The sequence below is a fragment of the Lissotriton helveticus genome, chromosome 2_2 (genome assembly GCF_964261635.1).
Source record: "Lissotriton helveticus chromosome 2_2, aLisHel1.1, whole genome shotgun sequence".
NCBI classification, from domain to species: Eukaryota; Metazoa; Chordata; class Amphibia; order Caudata; family Salamandridae; genus Lissotriton; species Lissotriton helveticus.
The window spans coordinates 76,893,708-76,919,254 of NC_136060.1; the positions used below are offsets into that span (position 1 = coordinate 76,893,708).

General features: G+C 45.3%; 1 protein-coding gene across 5 annotated transcripts in view; it reads left to right on the forward strand.

Moving 5' to 3' along the window:
- Positions 1-25,547, forward strand: part of MTUS1 (microtubule associated scaffold protein 1) — a 972,936-nt gene that overhangs the window by 921,416 nt on the left and 25,973 nt on the right. The gene's annotated exons all lie outside the window — the stretch shown is intronic.

Sequence of the window (25,547 nt, forward strand, 5' to 3'; positions counted from 1 at the left end):
TAATGATATTGCCCCAGCCTCAACAGTACTTGAAGTGTGCACCCAGTCTAATATATACCACAACAGTATGCTTGAGCATAGGTTTGTGGTTGATCTAAATAGTAATTAACCTCGTCTAACCAGGCCTTGCATTGTTTAATCGGAGATAGGATACCTGCCTTAGACAAAGACCAATTTGCATCCATCTTATTTGCCTTCCACCTTCACATCTATTAAAGTCCTACAACTTCTGTAAGTTCAAAATTTGACTTCCCTCCCTTTACGGCGCACAGCTGATTACCAAACCACCTCCTCTAGATATTACATTCATTCATCCTCAAAACCTTCAGTATGCAAAAATCCACAACACAGACAACTTTGACCTCCCCATGCCCTGTTCAGCCATCCTTTCAAATTCTATCTCTTATTCTGCCAGCAACCATCACCAGACGACTTTACCTCTTTAAATTTCTATGGTCCACTATGGCATGCCTAAATATGCCCTTTTTCACAAATAAACTTTTATCCTTTTTTTACTCAGACCTATAAATGTGTTTCTGCTGATTCTGATCATCCTACCACAATGCTATGCTGCAGTTTTCTTCCCAGCCACTAATTTGTTTTATTCAAACTTCATTTAGTAAGTCATACCGTTAAAACGTATTGCAGCCATAAGTATGTTTCCTTTAATGGTCACCCACACATAAATAGTGCTTAGTACCTTTATCTTAAATTGTTAAGTTTTTGGGGATGAAATGTTGGAATGTCTACAGTTTGTTTTATTTACGGCTTGTTGCTTTTAACAGACAGCAAACACATTTCAGTTACATGTGCCAAGATGTGTTCCGCCTTGGTACAAATAACGTAAAGGGCCTTTTCAAGTTTTGAAATACTTGGGTCATTGTAAGACAGTCAACCGTATTTCCTGATGTACGGTGGCTTATATTAAGGAGATGTGCCACCTTATTGTCCAGTAGGAGGTGATGTGGTCTGATCCCGATGATGTGCAGGAAAGTCTCCTTGTATTTGGGGTAGAATTTGTCAGCACTATGCTCCATCTGCACTTCGGTTGAAATGGTAGTCCCAGTCAAAAATCAGCAATTCATCACCAGGGCTTTTTATTTTTAATATAGCGGGACATCTTTAGATAAGACGCAGGTAAAGATTTATTTGGTCATGTTTGGATCCTTATAGTAGGTACATTTTTATTTGAATGTAGTTGTACATAGCGGTGACGAGTCCCAGGCTGAGGGTCTTGGCATTGCCCGGTATGGAAACATTTAACAAACATGTAGTGTAATCAGTGTGTTACAAGGGTGGTGCTGTGCCAATACTTTACACTTTGCCCCTGGCTGCTCTGTGCCAAGCTACCAAAGGGTGAGCAGAGGTTATCTGACAAGTGTATCGTACTCATCCTAGCTAGGACGATGGATTCTGTCTGGCTTTTGTGCGTCCCAGCCAGCCTGAAACCGCTGGGTCTAACATCGGCAGAAAGGATATCTGTCACCGTTGTGACGGAGTAACCCGTCCACGAAGATCTAAATCAGCCCCCAAGTCTTGGAGATTTAGCAATCTGCACTTAACAAAATTCCTGGAATCACCCCTTTTCTATGAATAAAATTGTTCAATATTTACCTCTGCTAAACCATGTTACCGTCCTACAAAATAGTTGGGTTTCTCATGTGCAAAACATGGAACGTACGGTGAGGTACCTGCCTTTTTACCCTGTTATCACCTCAGGGTCTTTATCTCACATCGGTATGGCCAGCATGTTAAGGTGGTTGGGCTGAGTTGAAGCGTGGTGCTGACATTTTTTTGTGATGCAGCAATATCTTGTGCTTGCACACTTGTCTGATTTTACGAGCTTGTGTGCAGCTCTTAGTGTTGAAACCTTCCTAGGAAACACATTTGTTAAATCGTTATTGGGGCCCATGTTGCACCTCTTCTCGTGAATGGGAATCATGAGTTACCCTAGATCATCGCCTCAGAAGTAAAATCATAGTATGCATTATTTATCACAAGCGCTGACTGGAATCTCTCCGTAATGTGTGAGATGCCTCGGTGAAAGCAACGTGCCAATGTATATTCCCTTTGACAATTTCAAGCCCAGCAGCTGATCACTCCACATAAGGTTGGAGCTGTGTTCTCTCAGATTATGGTCTCCAGATATGGAGTAAACTCCTTTGAAGCTACTGAAAAGCCTACTTTTTTGTTGTCCTTGTACTTTAGGTATTTGTTGACAACAGACTTGCTGTGCTTAATATAGTCTTGGAATGGGTGTTGTGTTCATCTTTGTTTATGCTTTGATGATTGTATTGACCATCTCAGATCCCTGCGCCTGACTCAGTGGCTTTCCTCCCTATTCTTGTGTTTGCCTGGGCAAAGCGCTTTTTAATCTCATAATATTTTGATTGAAAGAGTTGTATCATTCCAGTGGGGAATTCAGGCACTTACATTGAATGCACGAGGGACTCTCTCTCTCTCTGTCTCAACCTAGTCTCTCTCTTTACTCGTCCACACTCTCATTCTTACAATAAAAAAAGTAGGCCCTTCTACACCTCTTGCCTGCTTGCCGTCCCTGCATGCGAACATCTTGGAATGATTTTTCCTAATAAAAAAACGGATGCATGACTGCTGCAGCACATGGGTGCGTGCATTCTCCATCGATCAGCTGAATTGGACTGCCCTGCCCCTTCATTGGATTTGCCATTGCTTGTTTTCTGTTGCAAAAGTTGATTAGAGCAAAAATGTGAATGATGATCAAAATCCTAGCCATCACAAGGAATTGGAACACTGCCACATGAAAAAAATTAAGTGATTTTAAAATTGATACAGGTGAATACGTTTATTGTTCAGTTAATTAAAACCACAACAGTTTGTACATAGCAACATTAAAACAAATATCCATAAAAAGGGTGTTTCTCTTTTTTGTTTTCTAAAAAAGAGAAAACTATTTCTTATCATAATATTTACACTTCTTCCTATATAATGTAAACTAAGCATTTGATACACATTGCCTAATATTTAAAACAATATCTCAAGTGTTACATCAAACAACCATTTTACCAGGCAACTATTCTTGTTTTGAATGTTGCTTTTGCTAGGTTATAAAGTTAACAAAGCCACGGCTAAGCTGCACATTTTCTCTGCCGGGAAATTTTGAGATAACAGTTACTCAAGAGTAGATACCTTTTGCGTTAAGTGGCGTCGATATAAACGATCAGGAGTCAATATTTATGTAGATGAGGAAAATGTGGCATAATATTGAAGACGGCAGCACAACTGGTTAGTTGGCATAGGGAAGGGCTGAGCGTTGCAATTCGGGTTAAGTGATCGTAGTTTGAGGTAGAGTGCTGCACAATGGCTTTTCTTACGTCACGATTGGTAATTATAAGTGAAATTTCATAAATCCTATTTTAGGGTTTCAGAGAGTAGCAAAAAGCATTAAATAAAAATAATCGTGTACTTAAAGGTTCACAAAATTGTATAAAGTTTTGTAAAAAAATGCTTTGCATGAAGCAGGGGTCTTCAAACTGGGGGTCACAAATTGATATAATTTCTTTCAAAATACCCCTTACCCAGCAATTCCACATGAAATATCTGGATAGCTTGAATTTTTTTAGAGCTTCTATGTATTGTGGTAAACTGAAAAGCACTACTGCAAATCAGTTTTGGTTTCGGTTGCCAAAGTGTGTGTCCTCAAGCACTACCTACATTCTTCATTTGCTTTCTGTGTATAACATGTTATGTAGTAAATGTTACAAAATAGGTTTGCAATTTTGTAGATCCATGAAGAAATTATTTCATGCAGCTAGGTGTGGGGGAGGCAGGTGGATTGACATTCAAAACCTTTAAGATCACTGTCATTAAGCTATTGGTGTTCTTTGTTGGCGTTTTACTCTGAACCAAGAATAAGAAAAAAACGTTTTGGGATATTAAGAATTATTTTCTCTTTTGATAGAAAATTTTAAAATCTTTGGAAAACATGACTTTCTTTTTCAATAACTAAGCACTAGTAAGTCAAATTCTACTCTTTTGTCAAAGTACCCTTGCCTTTAAATGATGTTATGACCCATGACATCTCTCAGTTTTTTCTTCATTAATGACCTCCGCAATTTTTTTATCTTTAACCTTACATAGAATCCATTCCACATTTTGCCTAGTTCCCTTTCTGTCTCATTGGTCTTGTTCTTTCCTTGTAATGTTTTCCGTGTTCACTTGCCTTGTTCCCCCTCTGTTTCTACTTTTACATGTTCTCCGCTCTGTTCATTTATTTCAGTGTTCTCGTTTTCATATTGCTTTTTACCTGCTCTTCACTTCTTTTCAGATTCATAATTTACGTTGGTATCATTCATCACTCACAGTGGCTTGGTGGTTTTTATGTCCTAATTAAGTTTACCTGGAACCTTCTCTTCCCCTTTCTATATTTTTGTCGCCTTGAAGCCAATTGCTGCCTGCGGTAGAATTTGATCTTTCATGGATTCACATGCTGAGTTGTTGCCGGCTAGGAGTTCCCAATCATTTTAAACACAGCAGTAAACGATATGACAGGCAAATAAATGCTAGTGTTTATTTAAAAGCATATTCACCACATTGGCTCCCAAAAGGCAACAATAGCGCAGGTTTCTGCTGCACCGTTTGTGAAGGAGTCCTTTCAGGGCTTTGCTTTTCCAACTCAGATAAGTGCAGGTGTCCATTCAGGGCTTTGCTTTTCCAACCGACAAAAGTGCAGGTGTCCATTCGGGGCTTGGCTTTTCCAACTCAGATAAGTGCATGAGCCCATTCAGGGCTTTGCTTTTCCAACTCAGATAAGTGCATGAGCCCATTCAGGGCTTTGCTTTTCCAACTCAGATAAGTGCATGAGCCCATTCAGGGCTTTGCTTTTCCAACTCAGATAAATGCAGGTGTCCATTCAGGGCTTTGCTTTTCCAACCGACAAAAGTGCAGGTGTCCATTTGGGGCTTTGCTTTTCCAACTCAGATAAGTGCATGAGCCCATTCAGGGCTTTGCTTTTCCAACTCAGATAAGTGCATGAGCCCATTCAGGGCTTTGCTTTTCCAACTCTGATAAGTGCAGGTGTCCATTCAGGGCTTTGCTTTTCCAACCGACAAAAGTGCAGGTGTTCATTCGGGGCTTTGCTTTTCCAACTCGGATAAGTGCATGAGCCCATTCAGGGCTTTGCTTTTCCAACTCAGATAAGTGCATGAGCCCATTCAGGGCTTTGCTTTTCCAACTCTGATAAGTGCAGGTGTCCATTCAGGGCTTTGCTTTTCCAACCGACAAAAGTGCAGGTGTTCATTCGGGGCTTTGCTTTTCCAACTCGGATAAGTGCATGAGCCCATTCAGGGCTTTGCTTTTCCAACTCAGATAAGTGCATGAGCCCATTCAGGGCTTTGCTTTTCCAACTCAGATAAGTGCATGAGCCCATTCAGGGCTTTGGTTTTCCAACTCAGATAAGTGCAGGTGTCCATTCGGGGCTTTGCTTTTCCAACCCAGCCAGGTGCAGGAGTCCATTCAGGGCTTTGCTTTTCCAAACCAGATAAGTGCACCCTTCGACATTTCCGGTTTCGTTTTTCCTTGGGACGATTTCATGTTGTGCCATATTTCTAATGATGTAATTTTATTTCGGCCCTTTAGGCCCTGAAATTTTATCCACAGCAAATGAGAATCCCAAGAAGATGGACACTCTTTAGGCCTTAGGCTACCTCTGACTTAAACAGATCTATGCGGTGCATTTTCAGACAGATTGTTGATAGTGTTTGTAGAGCGTTTCTTCAGCTAATTGTCTCTTCTATTTCCTCGATTTAACTCCTCTCTAGTATCCAGTTGTTTTCCTACTTTATTCAAAGCATGCCAAGTGCCGCTGCTCCCTAATGGAGCCCCTTCAGACTCATGTGACCCATCTGTTTGTTTTTTATACAGCCACAGGGATTTTTTTGTGTCTAGCTTTGATAAAAAAAAAAAAAAAATAGGTTGGCATTAAAGTGCCAGTCACAAATAACTTTTGATATTCTTCTTGGTCATACCAGTTGTACTTTCATTCTCTGTGATAACAATACTATCCAGGTGGTTGTGAAGCCTCGTGGTGTGAGATGGTGTGCCTATTCTCCTTAGTGTTTACGTTCAGATTCACGAATGCACTGCAGGGCACAAGTCGGGGGCGGTGCACGAAGTGGGCGGGACTTGAGGGGCATGACGTGCCCATACTTTAATAAATTAAAGAAAAACAGTTCCCCTACGTTTTGTGAATTGTCAACCATCCCAGGATGTTTAATTCTGAGAACTGAAATGCTTCAGCTGAAGTGTAAGGCAATGATTCTCCTGCGCTGTGAAAACGGGAGAGGGGCAGTCATCTAAACAAGCCTCCTTGCCAGGGTGTCTGCTTCCCTGAAAGAAATGCAAATGTGTGCAACTGGTCAATCTGAAAATGTAAAGGGTGCTTTTAGTATTAAATCTGTTTTATTGACCGTATTCAAAAACAAAGATCACAAACAAAATTGCCTACAACCCCGTGGGCCGGCCAGAGAAAGTGCAGTTGTGCAAGCAGCTCCAGGACAATAACAGTTCTTCAGGTATTAAACACAGCAAGCCACCTACAATCCTGTAGGGCCGCCGCATCTTAAAGAGTGGGACACCCAAGGCGCGATGCGCTAGGCCTTGTGAGAAGTAAAGGATCGAGGGCCGCCAACCGCAACCCGACCCTGGCGGCAATCGCCCCTCTGATTGTCTCGGGCTGTGGAATCTGTGTTTCGCTGACCAGTGCATGCACAAAAATATATGTCCCAATGTCACGAGGCCGAGCCGCGTGCCACACCTGAGAGCATGCGGCCAGAAGGCTGTCCAGACAGTCTTCTGCGCCGGGCTCAATAGGAAAGTCAATGCCGCTATATAGGCCTCAACCTAGGCCAACTAAGGTATAGAAAGGTAAAACGAAAACTCCCCGCCCCACCCTACCTCTGTCCCCAACGCTCCCCCCCCCCCCATCCCTCCTCCCTCCTGGTTCCAGGTCCTTCCCTCCTCATATCAAATGGTAGGCCCTCTCAAAGCACTTTAGCCATCGGTCTGGGACAACCGCAGCAAGCGCAGATACCTGGGACACATGACCTCTCTAAATTCCGTGGCTAATAGTGATAGAAACGGCTGCCACAATTCCGCATACTTGGCACCTTCTCCAGCTTTGACCAAGGACAGCTTTTCCATGCCCAGAACTTCCCTCAGACGATGTAGCCACCCTTGGAAAGTGGGAATGTGCGTGGTGCGCCAGTGAGACAAGATGTTTTGTAAGCAGACCCAATAGCAATGGCGATCAACTGGCCCCTGCGTGATCTCAACGGGTAAGTAATGGGATTAGTCAGACCCAGTAAGACCTAGGAGGGAAACCGAGGGAGTTCGGTATCGAAGTGTGAATCTACCTCATCCAAAACTAATTTCCAGTACCCCTGGAGTTGGACACAGTCCCATAAAAGATGGACCATGGTACCCCTCTCTCCGCACCCGCGCCAACAGGTCGCCTCCTTCGTTTGGTCCATCTCATATAGTCTCTCTGGTGTGTAATACCTATATGACACTATTTTGGTGAAAGTATCAGTCAATCCCATACGGTAAGCGGAGTGTCGCGCGCGGTAATAGATGCCCTCCCATTCTTTAGCGCTGAGTGCGCGCCTCAATTCTCTTTCCCAGCGAGCTCTTCCAGTATTATAAACGAGGGTATATCGGTCCAAAAGCATGCAGTACAGGTCCGAAATGAGTTTCTTATCCGCGGTCCTTGTGGTCAGCCAATACTCAAATGGCCGCAGGCGTCGGTCCGCTTCCTCTTGGACCGGACTATTAAGCGCCCAATGCAGAGCCTGAAGATACTGGAGCCGTTCCGTTTCTGACAAGCCGTATTCCCGTTTGAAGGTCTCAAATGGGATGATCCCTCCCTCGTGTACAGGTGAAACAAGAATCTGCACCCCCCAGGGCGCCACTTCGCAAATGCCACAATATCCTGCCCTGGGTTCTCGTGCAAGGGAGTGAGCGGGGACGGAAAGGTAGTCAGCTCATGTTTGAGGTTAGTGCTATCCCACCCCTCCAGCGGAACCCTCATGATGTATGAGGCATAGAGATTAGGGGGTCGATGCTGCCTGCGAAGAAAGGGAACCTCCTGGAGCGGGCGACCCGCCACGGCCTGGTCTTGGAAGAGCCAATGTTTTTCTGACTCCCACCTGCTCCACTCCACCAAGGTCCGCAGTTGGCCCGCCTGATAGTATAGCAGTAGATCTGGTAGGCCCAGACCACCCTTCACAGGAGGCAAAGTCGCCAGTCTGAGCTTCATTCGCGGCTTCCTGCCGTTCCAAATAAACTGAGCAAGTTCATCTTGTGTCTGACGGATCCTTCCATCTGGCGGTCGTAGCGGAATGGCACGGAACAAATAAAGCATCTGCGGCAAGATCGTCATTTTTATGGCAGCCACCTTACCCAACCACGACAGCGGGAGATGTCTCCATCTTCCCAGTTCACTGCGGACTAATTGGCGCAGCCGCGCATAATTGATACGGACCGTGTCCTGCAACGTGGGTGCCAACTGGATCCCCAAATACGGGACCGCATCTTGCGCCCAACGGAAGGCGAAGCGCTCATGTAAGTGGGGCAGAGTATGCCCCTCCAGGTAAAGGTCCAAGGCCACTGATTTAGACATGTTAACCTTGAATCCCGACACTCGAGAGAACGCATCTAGAACCGCGACACAGGCCGGTAAAGAGGCACTGGGGGAGGATAAGGATAGAAGGACGTTATCCGCGTAGAGGCTGTGTGTATAGGCCCCAAACTTAACCCCGCGCACATCTGGGTCAAGTCGCATCAACTGCGCCTACGGTTCCATATACAGGGCGAAGAGCAGGGGCGACAATGGGCACCCCTGTCTCGTGCCTCGCTCAATGGATAATCGGGGCGAGGTGCAGCCATTGACTCTGACCGTCGCTGTAGGGCAGGAATAACAATTAAGGACCCAAGTGCGGAACCTGTCGCCCAACCCCGCCTTCACCAATACCTGCTCCAAATAGGGCCAGTGGACTCGGTCGAACGCCTTTAAAGGGTGCTTTTAAACCGTATTGGCTCTAATTAATTGAATCACTTGAATCTTCCTGATGACACACATTCTTGAGTGGTATTGCAAGGGAGTTACCAGCTGAACTGTTAAGTGTGTGCTTTGAAGACACAGTTCTAAAAAATATTTGCTCTACATACAGTCTGGGTATTACTACAATCTATATTGTGGAAGCACTTTTTATCCAAAACATTTTCGCGCATTTAGTAGCAGACTATCTTATACGGGTTGCAATGCAAGTTTGACTCCCATGCTCTCCGTGCTTTTTTTCAGGCTGGAACATCGTAGCACTTAACATACAGAAGTCACTATTCTCCACTGCACCAGCCAGGTTCCATTCTGTGAATCTCTGGTTACACAAAAAGACCTCAGCAATGCATTAATTGAGGTTTCATATCCCACTGATCAACTTAACTTTTTATTCATTTATGCTGTGTGTTTATTTATATTGAGATAAGTCCAGGAGCTCAAGGGGGGGCGGGGTAGTCTCAATTCGTGAGGGTTTTGGGAGTGGAGTGGAGTGGAGTGGAGTGGGGTGGGTGCACAGTCTGTGTTCATGACCCAGGCCGGGGAGCTCAGGTGATGAGGGGTTTGGTCGCTGTTCCCATGCGTCAGAGGCACTAACGCCCCTTGGTCGGACCTGCAGAGGGGGACAAAACAGGACAGATAGCGACTTTGAGATGGCCTCTGTGATGCTGATGTCCCTCGTCAACTAGTTGGTCTTTGCTGTGCTGGAGTTCGGATAAGAGTTCAAACAAGCTTTGGTTGCTGCAAGGGGTCCAATACCCCGGGTATTGGTGCAGGGCGGCTCCTGGGGGTCCGGGCATCTCCAAACTCAGTGGGGATACGTATCTGACCTCTAGGAGCATGGTAACGACCTCCTGGTTGCCTGCAGCCTGCAGGGAAGTGGCTCTCAACTCCAAGGGAAATGCTGACGCAAAGCGCTGGTGGCCCTTCCAGGCTTTTGGAGGATGAGTTGGGTTGTCGTGATTGTTCGGACAGGAGCAGGCACCAAAGTCCACAGGTAGTCCACAGTTCTTTCTTCTGTAGCTCTTCTTTGTCCTTCTTTTGTCAGGTGAATCTCTGTCCTTGGTGTCAGGGGCTACTAAAATACTGAATTTAGGGGGCGTTGAGGGGAGTGAAGGGTAGTAGCCAATGGGCTACTTACCCGTGGGATCACTAGAACCACTATATGACAACTTCCTGTGGGGAGTGGGCATAACCCTGTACCAGATTCCTAATTCTACCAAAGTCAAAATGGCGGAACCCTTCATTTGTGGAGAACATCAAGCAAGCCCATCTTAGGTGTGTGACTGGCCTGGTAGTGCACCACACCTCCTTGCATAGCTAATGGGCCCCAGGGTAGGGTGTGGCATCTCCCAAGTCTGGGAGATGCCGGGATGCATATAAAAGGCGGTAGGGGCTTCGAAGCTCCTGCCCTTGATATGCTAAATCACTAGCCATCCTGCTGGAGGAGGGCTGAACGCCTTCCTCCAGAGCAGGCATTGTCTCTGGCCTCAGAGTACGGGCTCTAACCTGCAGGGGGTCAGAACCAATCAGCCAGCACATTAAGAGGCTGAGGTGCCCTCTGGGTGCATGTTTTAATAAATCAACTACTGGTATCAGTATGCATTTATTAAGATCCGATGTTTGATATCAAGCACAGTGTGTTTCAGTGAAGCATCATGTAGCTGGGGAATTTGTAATGATCAGTGCCCCATACATAGACCTGAGATGGGTTTGCTGTTCACTTGCACTATCTAGCAGTGAAATTAGAGAGTCCGGGGCATATATCTGCTCTTGCAGATATGTCCTCACTTGTAATATAATACACCCTGCCTTAGGGCTATAAGGCCTGCTGTAGGGGTGACTCAAATATATTGCAGGCAGTGTCTCCGGGCATGGCACTCAGGGTGTGTGCCATGTTGGCTTTTCACACTTATTTGCACCATTTTACGCAGTCTGCACCAGCAGTCTGCATGAATTTGGTGGTAGGTTCCTTAGGGTGGCAAGATATATGCTGCAACCCGTAGTGACCCTTTTTAGTACCCATGCCCTAGATACCAGGAGTACCATTTACTAGGGACTTATAGGGGTGCTAAAGGTATTGCCAGTTGGAGAACAGTTACCTTGTTTTAGGGAAAGAGCTCGGTCACTGGGCACCTGGTTAGCAGGAACGCAGTGCACTTCAGTCAAAATTGCTTCCGATACCAGGCAAAAGGTGGGGGTGAGTATGTCAAAAAGGGGCACTTTTCTACGTGTTCATTTTCATACTGCCCAACTTGGTTAATCCCTCCAATTTGCCTAACTTGGTTAGTCCCCCACTTTCTTTTTTAGGACTTTTACCTTGTGTGTATGATAGTTCATGCACATAGTAAATGCTTTAAGCTGCAAACTTTCTGATGCAGCATATATGAAGGCCGTTTGCTGCAGAGAATACTCAGTTCATGGTGCCACGATTGAAGAGTTGCATACAGTTATGATTGTGTCGGGCCTCAGCATTTAAATGTGCTTTTTAGGGGGGGGGGACAGGAGAGGGTGAATGGGTTGTTTATCTGCAGTTTCACATTACGCTGACAGGTTTAGTAGCTTAAGTGTGTGTATAATTATCACAATATAATAGGCAAGATGTAAATTACCCACTAGGTATGATTTTTAGACCTGAAACAAACGTGCTCATTAAAAGCCGGAAGTGTTGCATCAAATGGAGAATTTCATGGCCGTCAAGTGTTGGTTTTCCGAGTTGGTGGATTGGGATGAGCCTGCGTGATCAGAGAACATCTGCTTAATCACTTGAGAGGTACAAGGGTAAAGCGTTGGAAGGACTGCTGCAACTGAGGCGGCTAGAAATAGTTTGTAGCTACAATATGACAAGCTTGTTAGCGTCAAGGGATGAAAGTCAAATTCTTGCCGGACAAAGGTCCAAATGGACAGATGCGGGACTAAGGAAGACCTGCAGCAGAGGAGGGTCTTTCATCACAGCCAGTTTAATTGTTATGACACACTTTTTCCACGTGGCCCATGTAGCCATATCGACTGCCACACAGAAGCAGGAAAGAAGTTTCACGTGGACTTTTTACTTGTGCAGCAGAATAAACTGAATTCAGTAAGTTGCTAATGAAAGGCAAAGTATAAGGCTTAAAAAGCAGGGAAGTCTTGGCTTTGCTGGCACAGATAAGCCTTGGCCATTGCATCTGTACTTGACATCAAGGCATGCTCCTCGATTTGCGTGGGCCTTAATTGAATCTTCAGTCCTTCCAAAGGTGCTATGTGAGATGCTGCAGCAGAAAATGTAATCAGAGGGGAATATAGACGGGAAAGGAATCCTGTTGACAAGTAGTAGCAGCAGACAGATCTTGGAACAGAGTCAAAAAACCACAAGGCAGCTGTCATCGAGCCAAAGAGTGGGGCGATTGAAGTGAGAGGCATGTATCAAATGTGTAAGCTGCTGCTGTCCACGTCTACTCTACTGTGACCACTGTTCCCTGAAAAGCAGTGAAAGAATCACAGAAGCCTTTTCTCTTGTCAAACTGTGTTGGGGGGTGAGGCAACAGGGCAGGCACCGGCTACAGGGCCACAACTGTGGGGTTTGAGATTACTTAACCTGGGGTCTTCCTACTATGGCTGATCAAACTGGGCCAAGTACACCCCAGAAGTGATCACACTGTGTTCGTACGGCAAATTAACCTCTGCGCAGTGTATTCGGTCTTTATCAGAGAGATGGTTTGGGCAGTGTTGGTGAGTTCACTCATCAGACTTGCATCTTCGGCATCAGCTCCATTGATGCAGGAACTCCGTGGCGGCCTTGCTCTGGACTGCTGGCAGTTGAACAGCATGGCAGGCCTGCTCAGTGGGTGCACCTCTTTGGCAGATGACCTCTGGGACCAGGCAGGTGCTCCTATTCGGCTGTTACAGACTCTGAGCTGGTTTCATATGGGCACGCTTCTTTGACAGCTGTGGCCTCCTGGCCGTGAACAAGGCTTCCACCTTGGCTCACACACCTCCCTCACCAAGTACACTAACATTGGACATGGCGGCAGCCGTCCTTCGAACATGCGGCTTGGGTGCTGAACGACATGGTGTTGATTTTAGCCTTGATTCCTTTAAGCCGTCCGCCGTGGGAACCACACGGGGAAACTGGGTGCCCACTGCAGCACATTAAAGCTCTGGCTCCACTCCCAATGGCAGCCAGTTGCTTCTGTGTGTTCCTTACTGGACAGTAAAGTGGAACTGTACATGAGTAGTGTCAATGCCACACTCCTTTATGACACATAGAAAGGTCCGGTCAGTACTAATAATTCACAAACTCTGTATGTTTCCACCACTGCTTTGTGATCTACCCAGGACATGCAACGTTCTAATGAGTCTGTTATGAGAACCCTCTTAGTGCGCCCTCCAGGTCACAGGACAGGTAATGGACCATGACCTTATCATGGAAGGCCTGGGAAACCGCATACCCACTTGATTATCATCTTAGCATGCCAACTAAAAGTCAGCATACCAGTTTCACATGCAGTTGGATCAGTCTTTGCAGGGTGCATGTTCTTTACCATACAGGGGACATTCCGGTCCTAACATCTGGTGACTATTTCTTTCTACGTCAAACTGTAAACAGGTGAACTTTGCTTAGTCTGAGTGCAAACAGCACCACAGGCTTGAGCTGTGAAACAATGTTAAGATCGATAATTATGAATATTTGACTCTTTAGTGCAGAATGTGCAATAGAAATATTTAAGATTATTGATACAGAAAACAGAACTTAGTTGGGTCTTCTGAAACAGGCCATTTCCGTTCATGAGATCAGTGACCTAAATTGTAGTCTAGGTAAAAGTTAGAATTATTATGAAAAACATTGCGCTTTACCCCAGTGCCATACTTCATAGCACGCAATATTGTGCAGTCTTGGGTGTGGTTTTGTACAGGAAATATTTATTTACTCTTGATGATCTGTGTTTTAGTACTGGTGACGAGGATGGGGTGGGAGATGAATAAGATTACTCCGTGGTCATCTGTGGAAACAAGTCACTGTGCACCACTTCACAAGTTGGCAAAGAAATGCACAGAGATGAAAGCACTTTAATTTCAGAAGCTGCGTGTACGTGGACACGTATGTGTGCTTATATATGTATGGTACGTGGGACTTTGTGTAATTACATTGATAAGCACCATTTAGGTAGCAACAAAAGAAACTGAATACATTATTAAGATGCTAAGGCTGTTTTGGATCATTAATGCAATTTCCATTGAAATCAATGGAAACTCCATGACGAGCTGGGCTCGTCATGAGCGTCGAAGGGGTTAATCCCCATTTAGGGAGCAACAATAGAGACCAAATTATCAACATTAGAAACATGGAATCCGTGGACGGGCTGTTGAGCATACAAATTAGAGAATAAGATAACACCAATTTAATAAGCAATTTTAAAGATGATCAGGATGAAAACCTTCTTCATCCATTTGCCATTTGTGATCAATTAAAAAAGTTTTATACACGGTTGACGCGAAATATGAAGGTGAGAATGTAGGGGAAATATCAAACAAGGTAACTGCCTATCCTCGATCCAGATATATAAGACACTCTTGATCAACAAATCACTTGTGAAAGTTTAGGTGGCCATCTCCAGGCTAGCATCTGCTAAGGCAAGTGGAGAAGATGCAGTCCTTTTAGAATTCTACCACACTTTTGGAAATTACTAGCACAAGTGTTGACTTTAATTATACAGGATATTGCAGGTACATCACAAGTTCCTTCATCATGGAATAGGATTAACATTGTCTTATTTCTGAAATGGGAGAAGCCACTGAATGAATGTGGGTCATTTAATCCAAATTTACTTATTAATCATGACACCAAGATATATGCGAAGGTGTTCTGCGTAAGGCTAGTAAAATACATACATTATTTAGTACCAAAGAACAGCACAATTTTACACCAGGCTGTGATACAGCAACCCGCATAAATCAAGGAATCTGTTTGATGCAGCTGGGTTTCTGAATAGTCTACCTGGCATTATTGTTTGCTGCCGAAAGGGCTTTTGACCACGTCACGTGGCCATGCGGCTATAGAATAAATGGAGCTTGGCTCCACATTCATTCTGTGGGTTCAGGTATTATTTCAGGCTCCTATCACCAAGATCATTTTAAATGGCCGAGCACCATAGGAAGGATAGTGCTGTTTAGGGGAACGCCTCAGTGATGTCTTGTATCCCCTTTGCTATTCCCTCTATATTAAAGGCCTTTTTAATAGCATTGCTATGAAATGACCGTATCCTGCTGGTGGTATTTCATATTATTTCCATCAAACGATCTGCATATGCCAACGATATTGCAGTCTATTCAGCCAACACAAGATCCGCTATTGAGAGGGAAGTTGATTGGTTTAGTCGTGTTGCTGGCTAGAAGCGTAATATTGCCAAAACAAATATTATAGTTAACATATAATTTACTAGGCTGGTGAATACGTGGTTACAGCTGCCGCTTATCTAGGTGTCTAAATTGGTTCAAATATGGACATAAATATATCAATGAATTATGATTAACTACTTACAAAATATGTTCCTCTATTATTTATGTAGATCACACAGATTACCCTTATCTCTAATAGGCAGGTGCAATCTGATAAAGAAAAGTTTTCTCCCTGAGCTTTCATATCAAGTGATAACACTATCATCTCCCAATTCGTAAAAAAAGGAAAAAGGAGTACATGTTTTTATATGGGGCATCTGAGAGAATATAAGATACTATAGCTCAGCGGATAAAATGTTTCAGCGTGGAGGCACTAGAGAATCGATTTGTTCTGATTTTTCAGATGAGACTTTGGGATGAAGCTAGCAGGTTGTTTTTAAAATTGCCTGATACAAATGATCATATGCAAGTTAGATGTAACTCTAGGACACTACTAGGACTATCTGGCAGTGGTGTTGCACACATTTTAACATGCAACCAGTCAACCAATACAAGTTTATATTTACAGATACTATCAGAGATTTTTAATTGCTGCAATCTCAAAGTTTCATAATATTTGCCCTGAGATGACATGAATGAAATGGGATTTTCAAATCCTTCATAATGTTACACAGGGAATTTAATCGCCCAAAAATGCTTTTCAAATACCTTCGGATTTGTGGCTACCTTTTTAAGTGCTATACTAAAAATATTGGATTCGAGTTAATTGAATTGATCAATATGATAGTCAAGGGGGATGGATAGAGTAAAAAATCTAAATCTATATAAATGTTTCATGCAACAAACTCCAGATGACATTTAGTCTCTTTCTATTAGATATCGTCTAAATGGGTAAATTAATTGCTGGAGAAGACTTTGAAAACAGCACAGAGATATATTGTAGGTCCCTTACTGCTTGCAACTGCAGTATTTCAAGAAATTTAATGGGCTATTTTATAAACCATCAAAAAATGCATTTGTATACAGTGAGTTTGGACCTGTGGTGTCCCAGTTGTCACTTTGAGCAAGCCAACAACATATAATAAGAACCCTTTCTTTCAACTGCGGAGCTGACTCGGATTGCAGAGGAATTCACCGCCCTAAAGCTACTCAGCTACTAAAGCTATTCAGCGGCCACCAAGACCAACCTCGCCGGACCCGCTTTGCGGGTCCCGCAGCGCCTCGTGTCCCTGAGGAGGCTGACTGCATGGGTGCTGGGAAGAGGAGGCGCGGGCAGGTGAGAGTGCCGGCGGGGCTGCGAGCACGCAGGCAGGGACTCCATTGTCCAGGAGCCCCTGCGTGCCCATTCAACACACCTGGGCTGCTCTCCCCGCTGGCCACGCCCCCCGCTTGACTGCCACTTAAGCCGTTTTCACCACATACCATTGGGAACCCTTTCTTTCAACTGCGGAGCTGACTCGGATTGCAGAGGAATTCACCGCCCTAAAGCTACTCAGCTACTAAAGCTATTCAGCGGCCACCGAGACCAACCTCGCCGGACCCACTTCGCGGATCCCGCAGCGCCTCGTGTCCCTGAGGAGGCTGACTGCGTGGGTGCTGGGAAGAGGAGGCGCGGGCAGGTGAGAGTGCCGGCGGGGCTGCGAGCACGCAGGCAGGGACTCCATTGTCCAGGAGCCCCTGCGCGCCCATTCAACACACCTGGGCTGCTCTCCCCGCTGGCCACACCCCCCGCTTGACTGCCACTTAAGCCGTTTTCACCACATACCATTGGGAACCCTTTCTTTCAACTGCGGAGCTGACTCGGATTGCAGAGGAATTCACCGCCCTAAAGCTACTCAGCTACTAAAGCTATTCAGCGGCCACCGAGACCAACCTCGCCGGACCCGCTTCGCGGGTCCCGCAGCGCCTCGTGTCCCTGAGGAGGCTGACTGCGTGGGTGCTGGGAAGAGGAGGCGCGGGCAGGTGAGAGTGCCGGCGGGGCTGCGAGCACGCAGGCAGGGACTCCATTGTCCAGGAGCCCCTGCGCGCCCATTCAACACACCTGGGCTGGTCTCCCCGCTGGCCACACCCCCCTGTCCACTAACCAATTAGCTACTAGGAACAGAGATCAAAACTGCCCACTATCCCCGCTTCGCGGGAGCGAGCGGGAGCGTGCCGGGAGAAGCCCGGGACAAGGGCGGGACCGTCTGTGGCCGTCCGGGGCCGAAGGAGGCCAGGCTGGGCCAGCCCCTTAACACCTGTAGTCTAGTGGCCCGTGCCTTGCCACACGTTGGATATGGCGACAGAAGAGGAAACCCCGGGGAAAAAAGGTAGATTACGCAATGGGTCATTGGAGAATTATTTTCCCAAGAAGAGTGAGGGTGAAAAGGATTCTATCCTAACGGAGCGTAGGGCAGAGCGGCGTCGCTCAGTTGAGAACTTGAAACATAGACCCCTCGCTGATAGTTCCCTGCTGGATTTGACCCGGGAGGGAGGTTCTGTAGACTTGAGTGTGGACAATGTTAGCCAAGAAGGCGTCCCCTTATTGTTCCGTGACTTTGTATCCACTCCCTGTTTTCCTTTGGATAACATTATAATTGTTTCTCCTACCCCTAATCCTACTCGCGTCATTGCCACATCTAAACCCAGGAAACAGAAACCCAAGCTTTCATTTGCGGCCCAGATCCACCGCCCACCACCTAGTAAAAAAAGGAAGAAACTTAGGGTGGCACCAGGAAAAGCCAAAACCCCGCATACTGAGTTCGGTAAACGGCCAAAAACCCCCATTTTATCTGACATTACCCCAGCAGTTGATCAGGATTTTACACCAGCAGTAGTACCACCATTGGGTCACAGTCCGTCTGAAGTAGCTATACAGGCAGTGGTTCCTGATGGCAACACTAGAGCTGCAGCAGCTGTTACTTTACCTCCCCCCACATTGATAGGGAACTTGGAGTTTCTGTTGAGATCTCTCCTTTTACCTATCAATGAGTCCATTAAAAAGGTGGAAATCAGACTGACCATACTGGAAGCCGCCATAACTAGCATGGCCACTCTGACTAAAACCCAGGGGAGTGGGGTGGCGCATCTTACACCCTCGACAATGCCCCCTCCTAACCCAGTTCAAAAAAACCCTCCCGCCCCAGCTCAGCCGGCCAAGCAAACTCTACAGTTCCAGGGTAGAGTTGACCTTTCCTCTCAAAACCCACCGCCTCCAAAACAATTAAAGCCACCAGGAACCGAATCAGGTGATGCCTCAAATAAACCAATCTTAAAGGCCACGACAAGCAGTAATCAGAATGTCCAAGGGGAAGGTCGAAATAATAAGATACCACATAAAAAGGTCCCACAAGTGGAGATTGCCCCAGAAGCAGTGCCCTTTGTGGTGGTCTTGACAGGGGTCCCTCAGTTAGCAGGAAACAAGAAGGAGGGACACGTTGACCTCAAGAATAAAATCATTCATTGGTTGAGAACGTACAGGCCGATAGCGCCCAATATAGATGGGGATATAGTCCATGTTAGACGGATCAATTGGCTGGGGAGTAGAACTAAAAATATAGAGGGGGATCTAGTGGTGGTTAATTTTAGAGATCCTCGGGCTGTTGATTATATTTTAAACTGGCCACCAGGAAACGGGGAAACTTGCATCACCCCTCGGGCCTTAACATATTTTTATCCCAGGACAGAGGCTACCCCTTTTAAATATTCAAATAAATGTCAACCCTATAGGCCTTCTCTTACCTTGCCCTTCAATAATAATTATCCTCAGTATGGGCAACATTTTGCCTTGGTGCCTGACCAGCACCTTGCGTGGTCTACGGTCCCTTATAGACATACGAGTAACCATGACACCAGGATGAGTCGTCTGAGACCTTTTACCCCGCTGGAGACTTACAATCGTTTTCGCAGCTCTCTGGGCTGGAAGACTGCGATTGAAGTTCAGTGCCCGGGGGGGAGTTAAGTGAACTCCCGGGGGAGGAGGCCCCACGACGACTCTGTGGTAGTGTAGATATAGGGGAAGTTAGGCCACTCCCAGCTCAAACTGTTATTACCAACAACATCACTGAGGCTTCTATGTCAGCTAGGCCTTTGACTAGCATGGATGGTTGTCCTGCGACCCCCTATCCCCTTGGTACAGGAGGGGGGGGGTGTTGCATGACCATGGTGGACAATGAGGGTGGGAACGGGGAGGGACACACCATAGTGCCAAAAGGAAGGCGGGTAATAAACCTCCTTTCCTGGAACATCGCGGGGTTAAAAAGGAAGTTAGAAATTCCAGAGTGGCACATGTTCATTGGGAGGTTTGATGTTTGCCTGTTTCAGGAAACATGGAGCCTATCCCCGCTACACAAAGCGGGGTATACCACCTACTTTTTGCCAGCAGTAAGCAAGGGAAAGGGTAGACCAGCGGGGGGCCTCACGGTCTGGATCAAAATAGAACTGGATTGGGTGGTTACACGCCATACCTTGGAGTGTAATGATATACTCCACCTCTCCTGTAGAGGAAAGGTGGAGGGTAGTAGGCTTGACCTTTTCAATGTTTACGCTAGAGGGGCCCCTGGGGACTCTGCCTCTTTGACTTTAACAGCTCTGGACTCCGCCTTAGCCAATTGCCCGTCATCAGCAAAGATCATCGTGGGGGGGGATTTTAATTGTACATTTGAACCCCTCCTCGGAGATGACCCCTTGGGTATTGAAGAGGAGGATTCAAAATGGTCCATTCCAACCTTATCCCTGCCCCCCATTAGGAAATGATCAGCTAGGGCAATCCAAATCAATGCACTGACTAGGGACCACAAGTTAAGAGCCCTTAACGGTAGGACTATATCCGATCAGGTAGGGGCACTGACCTTCAATAGACTTACTGGGCCGTCCCGAATTGACTACATCCTAATGGATGTTAGGTTTTGGGCAGACCTTATTGATATGGAGGTCCTCCCAAGTCAGGATAGAGACCACAATCCCCTGTGTTGCAAGTTTAACTGGGATACCCTTAAAGATAGGAGGGCGAAAGTCACCTTAAAAACATCTAAAGAGGTTATCCCATATAATAACAATCGCAGACTGAAATGGGATAAGGCTAAACTTAAGGAGGATGATCTAGGGGCCATTAAATCTCTGGTAGAGGGCTTGTCTTCTGATTTGGCGGTCTGGGTTGGCGAAAACCAGATTAGCAGGCTTCCTTACCCCTCCCTTGATTCAGTTTATAAAGCCACAATAGATCATGTTGGTCAATTTTTTACCTCGAAAGGGAAAAGCAATAGGGCTACTGTTACACCCCCCACTCTTAATAAACCTTGGTATACAGATCAGTGTAAAGGTAAAAGAAAAAACCTGACAAAAGCCCTGATTTCTGGGGATCCTTTGCTGGTTAGAGCGGCCAGGAAGGATTACCTGAAAGCATTATCACTGGCCAAACGTGAGTGGGAGGAACAGCATTGGCAGGACCTATCCAATGCCGTGAGTAGTAGGAACCCGAACCTTTTTGGGGATTTGATTAATAGAACTAGACAGAGGAAATCGCAACCATTGGCTGCACACATAACTAGTCAGCAATGGTTTGATCATTTCTCATCCCTGTATGGAGGCATCGAGGAAACAGCCAGCCCTGGGGCAGATAGTTTGGGTGATGGGGATTCCTTAGGGGTGGACGACCTTCCATTCACGACCACAGAGGTAGTGACGGCGATCAGACATCTAACCCCCAAGAAAGCAGCCGGGCAGGATGGGATTCCTGGAGATCTGTTGATAGTGGAGCCACAGGCTTGGGCCAAATTAATTGCCATAATAATGAATATGATTACTAGGGGCCACCAGGTGCCATATTCTTGGAAAGGTGCAGAGGTAGTAACCGTGTTCAAGAAGGGGGCAAGAGAGGACCCTGCGAACTACAGACCTATCAGTCTGATAGATATAATTCAGAAAGTGGTTGGCAGGGTCATCATCTCAAGAGTAGGAGATTGGATGGAGGAGGCCAGTATTCTTTCCCACCTACAAGCGGGTTTTAGAAGAAAGGTAGGGACGATGGACCAGGTCTTTCGCTTTTTTGTTATCTATTGGAAGGCAGTTACCATCAAGAAAGGCAGTTTATATATCGCCTTCATAGATCTCAAAACAGCTTTCGACCTGGTCCCTCGCGCAAAATTATGGGAAATCCTAGGAGTGATGGGATTTCCCAGTGGTCTCCTGAACCTAATCATAAAGCTCCACGAGGGGAATTACGCGAGGGTCAGATGGGGATCCCAGGGACAGTTAACAGATAGGGTCCCTGTGAGGAGAGGAGTACGCCAGGGCTGTGTTATGGCTCCGACCCTTTTCTCCCTATTCGTGAATGGAGTGGTGGACCATCTGAAGGGGGAGGAGGCGGATGCCCCATCCCTGGCGGGGGAAAGAATTCCCACTTCTTGAACCGGTTTAGCTCCTTCTGTACCATCCGAGGCTTAACCATCAACACCTCAAAAACTAAATTGATGGCACTCTCCCCCTCTAAAAGATTCAAAAATAATTTCCTGCTCAATGGCATTCCTCTGGAGTTGGTTGAATCTTTTGATTATCATGGTGTCCGGATAAACAGTCGTGTGACCTGGAAGAACCATTTGGCCAAAATGCTACTCAGTCACCGAAGAGTATCTGGGGTGACTTTGAGGGAGCTCCGTGAATCACGTAGTAAACCTGTCTCCCCGGCCATGGCCATTTATGAGGGCCAGATTCTTCCTGCGGCATTATATGGCTCTGAACTCTGGGGGTTTGAAAATGTTTCAGAGCTATCGACAGCGGAAAATTAATTTCTAAGGAAGGTGGTGGCTCTTCCTACTTCCACCCCACTGATCCCCCTGAGACTAGATCTGGGTAGAAGAGCACTAAAGGACTTGGTAAGGCTACGCCCGTTGCTCTTTTGGACTCGTTTGAGAAGAACTGTGGAGCTTGCAAAATATGCTGAAGGGCTGGATGATCTTCTGCTACTGGATACGGGTAAAAAAATAGGATGGTTGAATAAATTGAAAGACCTGGCTCTTAACCTGGGGTTAAGGGATGCATGGGAGTCACAATCGCCACCCCCCAAGGAAGTGATCAAAAAGCTATATTGGGACTGGGTACAGAGTAATGCGCTAAGGGTTACGGATGGGGGCTCACTCACGGATCAATTTTTGTTATTTAAATGTGTGAGAAAATTGGAGCCCTTCCTCGACCTGATAACCAAACCTCTGGATCGAGCGCTATATCTGAAACTGTGATATGGGACGCTTCCGGTGCATGATTTCACGGTGAGGTGGTCAAACTCTGGTGCCCCCCTGCGTTCATGCCCTGGCTGTGCAGCACCAAAGGAGTCTGTGGCCCACCTATTTTTTGCCTGCCCAGCTTACAAAGGGGCGCGGAAATTTTGGTTGAAACCGGTTTGCAGGGAACTGGGGCTGAGGTGTCATAGCCAGGCACTACGTGTACTTTCTACGGACTCTTCATCTTCCATCATGATTTGCGGGGTGGCAAAATTCTTGGGTAGTGCGTGGATGACGCGCTCCCGATTACTGAAATTGCATCCGGGGGGGCCTTACGGTCTGATGCTGTATCCGCTGGTAGCAAACTAGTGACTGTGGTGTACCCTTTCTTTTATTCGTTTTAATAATTTCTCTGGAGAATTGGAAAATGTATATTGCATATGTATTCTTTTATGGTGATTAATTTGCCGAATAAAGATATTAAACAACATATAATAAGCATGCTATCTTTCGGCTTAAGCCCTTCTGGACATCATAAAAGCAATCACAACTATTCTTCAAACAGGTGGTACAATCACAACTAGTCGTACCTTTTTCAGTATTGATACAAAGTTTCGGACTTGTGTTCACTTTATTTTCATTTGTATAAAAATAGCTAGAGTCTGTGTAGCTCTACATTATATCAGTGCAGTAATACCACAATTTAGTTAATGGTGATATCTTATGCAGCATTACTTTGAACTTGATGTGGCAGTCTGTGCGGTGCCCAGATCACTAGTCAAAACACGATTTGAACAGAGTTTGGGTCGCATGCTGCGTGTGACTCGATTTGTATGGTCTAATATTCGTATTCATGTTGCAATGCTTGTATCTTATAATGAGGTTATTTTCCACAAATCTGCTTTAATAAAAATGTTTTTTTAAACTGAATATCAAATGAAAACCTCCTGTATTCAAACGTATGCCTTGTGGGTTACTGTTAGCTGTTAGTTTTTAACTGTTGCATAAGCAAAATACTGAGCAGTGTTTGTAGAATTTGAGCTTGTGACTGTAGTGCTGCACTAGAATATGCAAAAAATGTGTTAATACCCTGAGGTTCAATTCATTGCTATTTTAATGATTCCATCCTGCAGTTAGCAGATTGTACATAGAGCTCTGCAACCAGTGTATTAACCATGTGAGCTCTTGTCCCAGTGTTTGTTTTTAATATATATATATATATATATATATATATATATATATATATATAAGGAATAAAGACCCCCACCATGGCAAGCCACTGAGGAGTTCAGTAACCATATAGAGCAAAAAAGGCTGAAGGCGGAGTTCCTTCATAAGGTTATGGAAGTACGGGGTGACTTGTAATATCCTTATCATGTACGCCAGGGGGGTACTTTATCTCATATAATATAGTGACCTTTCCCACAAACCCCTTAAAACCTTGGTGCTTTGCTTTTTCACATGAAAGCACAAGCATGTTTGCAAACATGAAGAATAAAAATAAAGCCTCCAGTGCAAAATTAAACACATCAAAAACCTCTTAGATATTTGCTGCAAACAGATATTAGAAACAGTTCAGTACAAGTCAGTTAAAAAAATAAACTGCAGTAGCTTGGAGCATTCAAAACCATGCAGAAAAATTCTAACTTTTCTCTAAGGAGTGCAAAAAAAAAATATTCTCTCTGCTTGTCATTGTAAGCTATTAAAATAGAGTAGAAGAAAGAAAAAACATGTTCCATTTGCTTTACTTATGCTCCCTGACCTGAGCTACTTTTTACCTCGGCTGCTGACAGCAGAACTCAACTGTAATGACCTCATAATAAGTCTAGTTCTGATGTCTTTTCTTTATAATTGTCGACTTGGTATATCACAAGTTGCAGATTATAAAGACATTAAATAACTGCCATGTATACAAGGATTACAACATTTCATGTGTTTTATATAGTTACACATACATATTCATTCTCTCTTCACTGGACCCCTCCAATCCCCCTTTTTAAAAAAAAAAGTGTTTTTACTCCCTTAAGTAAAATGCAATCCATTTGCGACTTTTGAAGCCAGTTTTGTTGAGGCAGCGTTTGGAAGAAAGATGCATATGTACGCAGATACAATTGTCACTAACCCTGCCAGTCTTGACTATCCTGGCATACTCTAAGCCTCAATTGTCAGCTACCCTACTAGAACTAGTTGACGAAAAAGCTTGTCGCAGTAGTGTTTCTTACAAAATAACCAAGAGTCTGTGAAATTTCCTTAATTTTTATTTCTATAATTAAGTGACATTTCAGAGAAATTACGCCAAATTATACGCATCGTAAATCCAGTTTTTCACGCTAAAAAAAAGTGCAAAGAAAAACTGTGCTCACGTTCTGATTATCCTTGCTGTTCCTGTGCTGATGCAATAGAAATGTTGCCAACACATTGTTTAATTACAGGACTTGGTGTAATATCCGGAATTTCATGTAAAGTGAAATGCTGGAAATTATGAAAATATACCCTAGAATAGCAGAAATGTCGTCTTGGCCTAATTATGGCAGTATGCAGTGAAGTATTTCCCTCACTACCCCCTCCCCATAGTCTACTTGAGTAATTTTCATGGTAAATTCGTAGGTAATCAACACTAACATAGCCTTATATTCTACTGTTATGGGGTTTACCGGTTTTTAAAGGCACTTTACCCGAGGAGAGGGCCTTTAACAACCGGTATAGCCTGAGGTAGAAAGGCTATAAGGTTATTTGAACGTTCCACCCACTGAGGGTAGGATTTTCTAAATTAACCCCTTCGGTGCTGCAGACGGACCCTGGCCGTCCCACGTAACGGTGGGCGTGTGTGGAGGACGGCCGGGGGCCGTCCGACCCCCGCCCACTGATTGGAATGCCTGCAC